A 9,543-nucleotide genomic window follows, 5' to 3' on the forward strand; every position below is an offset into this window, starting at 1 on the left:
TTTTCAGTGTTACACTCAGCTAATATTGAAAGAAGTTTGTTGGTGTTATGATATGGAAACTAAGAGTGACGTACTGAAAATGAAATATATTGACATTTCTATATGTTCACGTTATTCTTAATGTCTAGCTCATGATGAATTACACTTTTCACAAAAAAATGACCTGAAAGCTACTCCAACCTGTACGAATGACTTTGATGACATTGAAAGTGATGGATGGAAGCTGATATACAATCATCGAACCCAAAACCTGAATTCATAATTCTTTTTTTATGAACATGTCTCTGGCTTCACACACGCTGCAGATCGAACTGAGATTAGCTTGTTACCATGCTCCATTAAATATGAATGTTCAGAAGGTTCTCTTTCTAACTTAGTGATTTGTCATCAGTTGACAACGTCGTATCTTTTCCACACTCTCTCACTAGAAACTTATTGCACCCTATAGTAAAGCTTAAAAGTAAATTCTAGCGGTTGAATATTCCATTATTTTATCCCAGGAAGAAGCACGATAAATATTCAATATTTAGGAATCACAACTGAACTTCTCAATTTAAAAAACTAAATATGTAAATTCAACGAACAATGTTATCTTAAAAATAATAAAAATTCTTGAATTTATTAGAACATTTTCCTCACTAATTTTCTTTATAATTAAAATTTCATTAAGAAACAAATTGAATGCTTAAGTCACAATGTCATTAAGAGCCTTAAAGTATTTTTGGGTTGCAGTTGGTTTATTGTTTAGTTTTAACGAATTTTCTGACTTAATGGAACTGACTTAGCATCCATCGAATTTTTGGTTCACTTGCGTTTTCTCATTTAAATGTCGTAAATAAACTCAAGTAAGTCAAAATGTCAAACATGAACTAATTTTATGAAGACAGTCTCTCTGAAAAAAAATAAAGCGTCAAGATTATTGTATAATTATGAAGCTTTGTTTTTACATTAAAAATATATTTATATAATATAAATATTGTCTGTTAGGTGAAGGATTTCATGACTTAAAAATCGCAAGGGTTAAATAACTTGTCACGTAATAGAACATTATTTTATAATACATTGAAAGGTCGATGAAATATAATCTTAATTTCTGTATGAAAATTTATAACTGTGATTTAGAAATTAGATACCAAAACTGACATGTGACAAGGAGTTATATATTTGAGATCATATCTCATAAAACAAAACAGATTTTTAACTGAAAGCTTCACGTGTGCAAAAAAAAAAAAATCTGTGGAACTTCGATCTTTTTCGTGATTAAAACATAAATGTCAGAGAGTAGGTATTAATTATGAAAGTAACTAACACCTATGTTTACGCCTGACTTAGATATCAAACATCAGAACTGGTAGATATGCAACCAACGTTTTGAGGGTTATATAGACCTGTGCGTAAATGAAAACTGATGGTTTGAATTGTTGGTTTAAAGTGGGTATTAAATATTAAAACCGAAAAGTAACTGAGATCGTTGCATTTAAGACAAAACATTAAATGTCAAACCCTATCTAAAACAAAGACCTAATCGAGTGTGATTAGTTGTGAAACATAAAAATTATAAATATAGAGACGTTTTTAAAAACAATTACTGGTGTTTTTAATGAGGAAGAAGCATAAAAATTAACAAGTATGTTATATATATATATATATGTCCAAAATAAATTGTCACATTAATCTTTGAAAAGTTTACATATTATACAACTATTACAAGTATAAAATACCTAAGCAGAAAATCTTACTCCATATATGTATAATAAATTGTGACAGTAATGTTTGAAATGTTTACATATTATACAACTATTATAAGTATGAAATGCCTAAGTAGAAAATCTTACTCCATATATGTATAATAAATTGTGACAGTAATGTTTGAAATGTTTACATATTATACAAATATCTTATAAGTATGAAATGCCTAAGTAGAAAGTCTTACTCCATATTTGTGTTGAATTTACCTAAACTTATCTAATTTAAATGTATTTAAGATTTTTATCATATATGAAGAGATAAAACAAAGATTTTGTTTTTGTTAAGTGCAAAGATGTACAATGGGCTGTCTGCGCTCTGCCCACCGTGGGTATCAAACCCGAAATTTAGCGTTATTAGCCTCATACTTACTGCTGAGATACCGGAGAGACAAAAAAAAACAAAACGAAGGACTTTAACCTTTATATTTACTTACAAAATTAAGTTAATATATCTTTGATCTTCTAGTTAAGTGAGGAAAGATAACGAGAATTTTTAAATGAATTTATCATCTTTAGGAAACTCTTGCTATCCCTTAAAAAATTATATGTTTTGATGAAGTTTTTCTTTTAACTATAATAGTTAATTTTCGCTCAGAGATATCACTATATGCAACATCGATGTTACGTTAATAAGACTATTACATTATTTTAGAATACATACAAAGCGTGCCGTATTAGTTCTTTAACTAAAATAGATTTCATACATTCCAATTCCAACTTATTATACTAATGCCACAAGTTTAAAATAATACTTACAACTTCCGCTGTTAAACTTAGTAATTTTGTCTCGACAAATTGAAGAATTTAAAATGTTTTTGGATATAATTATATTCCTGGTATTACTTAAAACCAGAGCAGTAATATATCTTAAGTTTTCAGTGAATAATAAATGTGCAATTTGATTTTAAACAAATTTATTCCAGTAGGGCTATAAAACAACAACAAAAAACACATTAAATCGATGAGCAAATTTTTACTTCAAACTATCCTATGTTGTGTAGCTGTATCATCATAAATCAAGCATAACAATAGGGTTATCTCTCAAATTCATTAGAATATCAATACGAAGGTGAAACAGCATAGGTAGCAACTGCCTAATATAATTTACAGCCTTAAGTCATTTGTTTGAAGCGTGAAAACGAGAGAATTTCAAATTAGTTATCTAATAGTAGATTCTACATACCACGTATTGCGTCATGAACAGCTTTGATGAAGCCTCAGAAGGTCTCCAAGCATTATTGTTTCCAAGCTTATTGAATGATTCATCACCAGCAGTTTGAAGTTTATAACCGGAGGAAGTTTCATTCAAATATAACTCGACTGTTTGCTACATCAAAAGAGCATTGTTTCGTAGAAAATGCTGCTTAATGGGTACGAGCTCTCAAAATTGAAAATCCTGTGCAGAATATTTTGACATACCGGTATTAATAATGGTCAGCATACGTTGCAATTAAATTTTGCTTTCCTTACAAACTTTCCTTTAGACACAGTTTATAAATACCTTCAATTTCAGGATTAGATTTTAGCCTTTTTCAATTGGCGTCTCTTATTTTATTTTTCCAAAATAAAAGGAAAATCCATAAATCATTTTTTCTATTTACCTGAGAGGCTTTGACATGGGAATATCAGTTGAATATGTATCCTGTGCCATTATAAATACGTAAATAAGCGTATTTTACGAATTATTAAGCTTATGAGTTCAACATTTTCATGATACTTGTAACTTTATCAAAGTTATTTCACACACAGATATATATATATGTGTGTGTGTGTGTGTTTGGCAAATAAATACAGGTACAGCTATAATAACTGTATAACAGGTACAATGAAGACAAACACAAAAACAACAGATACGACATGACGTGTAGACGTACATAGCTAATATATATATATATATATATAACCATATGACATGTATAGCTATGATAAATAGAGTTATGACAGATACAAGTATGACACGTTTTAATAAGACAGGTACAGATTTAAAGATAAGTTATGATAAGTAAAGATGATGATATGTAAAGTCACGTTGTCGAGACATTTATGAAGCTTGTACGTTTCTTAGGACTTGTATTCAGTGTGATCATTCCTCTTGGAAAGATGTTCTTTAGTGAATTTTTTTTAAATGCGATACACCAACAGCAAGACTAACTCAAATAAGATATTTAGTTAATTTCACGTAGAAAAGTAAAAAGAAAAACGAGGTGAGAGCGTGTTTCATTTCTATAACACATTCCTCACAATAACGCATTCTTAAATGAATTATAACTATCCTTTTCACATTGTTACACGAATTATTACTCTCACCTGAAACTTCTTTTGGCGTAAAGCAATGAAAACTTACCCAAAAATGCACAAAAAAATCCACTTTAGTTTATTCAGCTGCATCAAAAATTCGAAACGAATTTTCTTCTACTTGAAAGTATATGTGTGTTATATGGTTACTCCCGATAGGCTATGTGGTAGTGTTCATACTACTTTCTCTGTACGTGTGCGTGTGTGAACAGTCTGACTTCAAAGGTTCTCATTTGAGGACCAATAGATTAAATATTAGTGCGTGTAGCTAAAAGATCAAATTCATACTGGGGGTCAACATCTTTCGTTATAATGGTAGCAAATTGTGGTTTTAAAAAAGGGTCATAGCTAGAGAACAATTGAAAATAGAATCCTATTACCTAGACATAAATTATTCAGTATGTAAAATTATTTTATGTATATATATGCAAAAGTCAAGTAAATTGAGGAGCGAGGGCTATACACTCCGAGTGCCTTTGTAGTTTTACTTTAATCGTTTTTCTAGTGTGTCATATAGAGCTATTTATTCCAGTAAATAACACACTGTATATATATATATATATATATAATCTGTAGCAAAATTAGCATCAATAATGTATTATATTTACCTTTTCAATCGAATGTATATTGTCAGTAAGTAATGGGAAATAAAATTTTTTTCTTGTACAACATGGTCGTTTGCACAACTAATAGAATGAATAACACAAAAGAGAAGAGATTTCTTGAGCAGCCACGTTTAAGAAGGTAACGTTTACAAATAGTAAATCTTCAGTAAAACGAAATTTGATAAACAACGAAGCAAACTTTCAGTTTAACGAATTGTTTACTATAAGGTCACTCAAAAGCAACCGACTTATATTTATTGCTGAACTAAGAAAACAAAACAATAGAAAATAGTTTATTTCACAAAACAACGACGGTGACAATGCAATTAATCAAATCTTTCTTTTTTTTACACTAGTCATTAGATATCTCTGGACACCTATTTTAACAGAATTGTTTCGCGCGAATACCCTCCGAAACAACCAACCAACCAAAGAAACCAACAAAACTGTAATTGAAATAAGAAAAAAAAAGAAGAAAGAACCTATACTTCGAAAAGATTTGAAACATAATTTACTTACTATTCCCTAGTGGCTCAGCTGTAAGTCTGCATGCTTGCGATGCTAGAAAGTGGGTTTCGATGCCTGTGATGAACAGAGCATAGTTTGCCCATTGTGTAGCTTTGTGCTGAATAACAAACAAACCAATTCCCTCACTAATAAAAAAAAGGTTTCTACCTGCTGAATATTCCTATAATACCAGATCTTTAGCATTGAGATACATCATGTTGTGGGAAGCATCCATCGCCTGAAGCTACTACTCTTAACCAAATATCGGAACTGACGCTTACTCTTGTGACGCACTCACAACTGAAAGTGCGAAGTGTGTTTGGTAGCACATCATATCGAATCTGAAACTCACAGGTTTCCTGGCTGATATGTTAACCACTTAGCCGTACTCATGCTTGAATCTAAGGAATAATACGTATGATAACGATACAGTTACCTTAGTTAGGTATCAAGCTCTAAAAGTCACTAGGTGGCACTAATGTGCTGTTAGATTTCTTTTAGAATAATTTCTGTTGTTTTAGGCTCTGCATGGTCAGATGTTAAGGGCACTTGACTCGACATCTGAGGATCGCGGGTTCGAATCCCCGTCTTTCAGCCGTGGGGACGTTATAATGTGACGGTAAATCCCACTATTCGTTGGTAAAAGAGTAGCCCAAGAGTTAGCGGTGGGTGGAGATGACTAGCTGCCTTTTCACTGCTAAATTAGGGAAAGCTAGCGCAGATAGCCCTGGTGTAGCTTTGTGCAAAATCCATAACAAACGAAACAAACTGCTGTTGCAATCATTACATAAGTAAAAACTGAATTGAACTCTCCAGGTGTTTTAAAACAATTACCGAATATTTGTTGGTTGTATTTTATTTCAATAGAAAACGTAAAATTATCCAAAATCTTAGAGTCTAGTGAAATTTTATTACACTGATTGGTTACTTGATTAGGATGTCCAATTAATATTGGATTGGCAAACTTGTTGCCGTTAAAATAACTAGGCTTAGGATCCACAAGGTGTCTGGGATTGTCTTGTTCTTTTGTTGCTCATTTGTCGAGGCTCCCCAGTGGCACAGCGGTATGTCTGCGGACTTACAACACTAGAAACCGGGTTTCGATACCCGTGGTGGGCAGAGCACAGATAGCCCTTGTGTAGCTTTGTGCATAATTAAAAACAAACAAACATTTGTCTAGGAGTATAGTCTGCACATAGCTCGCATATATCTAAAGAAAACTACAGTGTCCAGTGATATGTTCAAATTCATCTCATACATGGGCCATCAGATTGAAATTCGGTGATTGTGGTGGACAATGAATAAAATGCTCTTCAAACAAATTCAAGAAACGTATAGAATATTTGCATTATCGTCTTGTAAAAGGTCCTATCCATTGACGTATAAAAATATTGTGGTATAGACATCATGAACCCCAAGGTTCAGATACTCTCTGGATGTTATTTGCAATTCCAAAAGTATCATAAAATTCAACCTCTCCAACAAGGACATTCCACAAACCATTTCACAACCTATAATAGCTTGCACTGTCGGAACAATACAAGCAATGTAAATGCTTTATGTGGTTTTATCCATAATTTTACTATGTTGTAAAAATGGTGAGACATATCTCTTCAGATCACATCGTACGTCCCCAGTCATTTGTTAAATACAATGTCTGTTCTAAGCACAACAGTAGCCCTGCTTTTCTGTTTGTATCTGAGATAAATGATTTTTGGATTGGTGTGTTTGTTTAAAATTTGCGCATACCTACTCGAAGATTATCATAATTTGGAAGTGAGAGATCATAGGGAAGGTAGTTAATCAACACCACCCACTGCTGCTAGCTCTTGGGCTAATCTTTACCAACAAAAAGTCTTATTCTAGTTTTCTCTTTAAAGTTTCTGTTGCTCACGTTAATACGGGGAGTACCATAGTTTTGTAAATTATTAATTTCATTTTTCTCGACAGTAATCTATATCAATAAAGAGTGTTAAGGACATGAACAGATTTGGTTGCGGACTATATGCTATTTTTCAATTCCGTCTCAACTTCATTCTTTGCTGTAACAAATGACTCCAAATAAGTAAAACATTGTAATGTATCTGTCACATGTAATCTCTTTTTTTCTATTCAAGATTGAAGTATGGCTTAATTGTTTTTTCACAGTTAATAACCAACCAAATTCTGTCTCCATTTTCCTGAACATTCGAAATACCTCTTATATTTAAATATTGTCTTTAGAAAAAATCCTCATAAGCCGGCACTTGTACTGGTTTTCTTCCCATTACTATTTCTCCCTCTGTGTTTTACACTGGCTTTGATACATATTTCATTCCAAAACTGATAAAACGTAGAGAAAAACAAATAACCCTGTTTTACTCACTTCTGCACAGATACTAAAGTCTCTCCAGACTTTTCCATTCATTTTAAAACTAGAATAACGATATTAATTTATTCATTCAATTTGCTTTATTAATTTTGCAGGAATTCCAAGGCTCTTTGAAATATTCCGTAGGGGTTTTGTCTACATAAAGTCGATAAACAAATGGTGGTTTTAGTTTTACTTTCCCGCCATTTCTTGACATAATTGACGTTCTGTGAATATATAATACATTGTTGATCGTCCTGTTCTAAACCCACAATAGTAATCCCAAGTATACATTTTATTTTTGCAAATGGCATTAGTCTTAGCATAATTTTTATGGTAAGCATTCTCTAAATGTACAGTAAGAGTAAGATACCACAATAATTCTTATATTCCTGTTTTGCTTTTTAAATTAATACAATTATTTACTTTTTCTCCATTACATCCGTTTATTTACTTTCAGTTTATACATCTACTGTATCAAATCTAATATTTTCTCAAATAAGTCGTCCGGTGAGACTTAGAACTCTAAACTCGAGTATTTCAGTCTCCGTGGTGAACACAGCAGATAGTTCAATGTGGCTTTCTTATAAGAGCAAACAAACATGCAAACAAGCAAGTCCTTGATTAAGATTTTCCCTCCATATTCTAACAGTTGATCTTGTCCTGCTGTTTTGTAATTTTTTTATCGTCTTTCTCACCTCTGATCTTAAAGAAAGCTATGGCGAAGTTTCAGAATAAGAACCTATGTTAAATATGTGTGCTACTCTATTATATACAGACAAATAATCCCATTAATCAACATCTTGATAAGACAAGATCGAAACATATTCGCTTGCTCCCAAACAAAAATATTAATTAGTTGATACAGTTTTCTGGAATGCATAGATCTCAAGGGATATTAGGCTTACCAGAATCTCTCGTAGGGATATAAGTCCATTTTCAACGGAAAACATCTGCACCTTTATTGCTTTTTAATTATTTGAATTAACAGTTTAAATGCACTTGTTCATCTTGTAGCGCATTAGCGATCCACCGAAATCCCTTAATGGGTGTTTCTATAAAGTGGCTTAAGCAAACACACTCAATTCAGTGACCCTGGATATAAGCATATGTATTGATAGCATGTTCAGTTTTTATTGTTTTCATTATTTTTCAATTCGATTATAAAGATTGGGACGCTATTAATTTGAGCTCCCGTGTATAATTGTACTTTTAAATAAATTTCCTGATTTGATTCCACTTAAGTGCTTAAAAAAATCTTCTAGAGAGTATATCTCCACCACTGTGATGGCGACATGCGTGCAGTCACTTTTCCTTGTTTACTATTCTTCAAGTTTGTTTTATGTAGTGGATTTTATTGGGTTTGATCAATAAGTTAAATTATATACAAACATATGAATAAAGCCGTACATGAGGAACAAAATGCGATAAAATATTGTGAAAATCGTAGGGAAACGTTTACAATTATTTTATATTGCAAAAGAATGACCGTTATAGTCAAACAGTGGTCTTATAAATTTATGTTTGTGTTGCAAATATTATCAAATGATTTCTTTAAAACCTTGTGACAACCCAATGCTACTTTTCTAATTTTCGCTTTCGCTTCAAAACAAGTTAATATGCGTAATTTTGAGCCCTTTGACTGTGCATCATTATGTAGCCCCGTTCATTTACTGTGCATCATTATGCAGCCCCGTTCATTTACTGTGCATCATAATGTAGCCCCGGTTCATTACAGGCTCACATACAGTAACTATTTTGCTCAATGTAAGATTTTTAAGAAAACGTAGTCTAATTCTTTATTTTGTTTAAGTAAGTGCGTTCTATGTCAAATGTATCGTTACTTCAATGCTTAGATCATTTCTAAGTATTAGTTTATACTGTGCATCATAATGTAGCCCGGTTCATTTACTGTGCATCATAATGTAGCCCGGTTCATTTACTGTGCATCATAATGTAGCCCGGTTCATTACAGGCTCACATACAGTAACTATTTTGCTCAATGTAAGATATTTTAAAGAAAACGTAGTCTAATCTT

The sequence above is a fragment of the Limulus polyphemus genome, unplaced genomic scaffold, assembly GCF_000517525.1.
Source record: "Limulus polyphemus unplaced genomic scaffold, Limulus_polyphemus-2.1.2 Scaffold79, whole genome shotgun sequence".
NCBI lineage: Eukaryota > Metazoa > Arthropoda > Merostomata > Xiphosura > Limulidae > Limulus > Limulus polyphemus.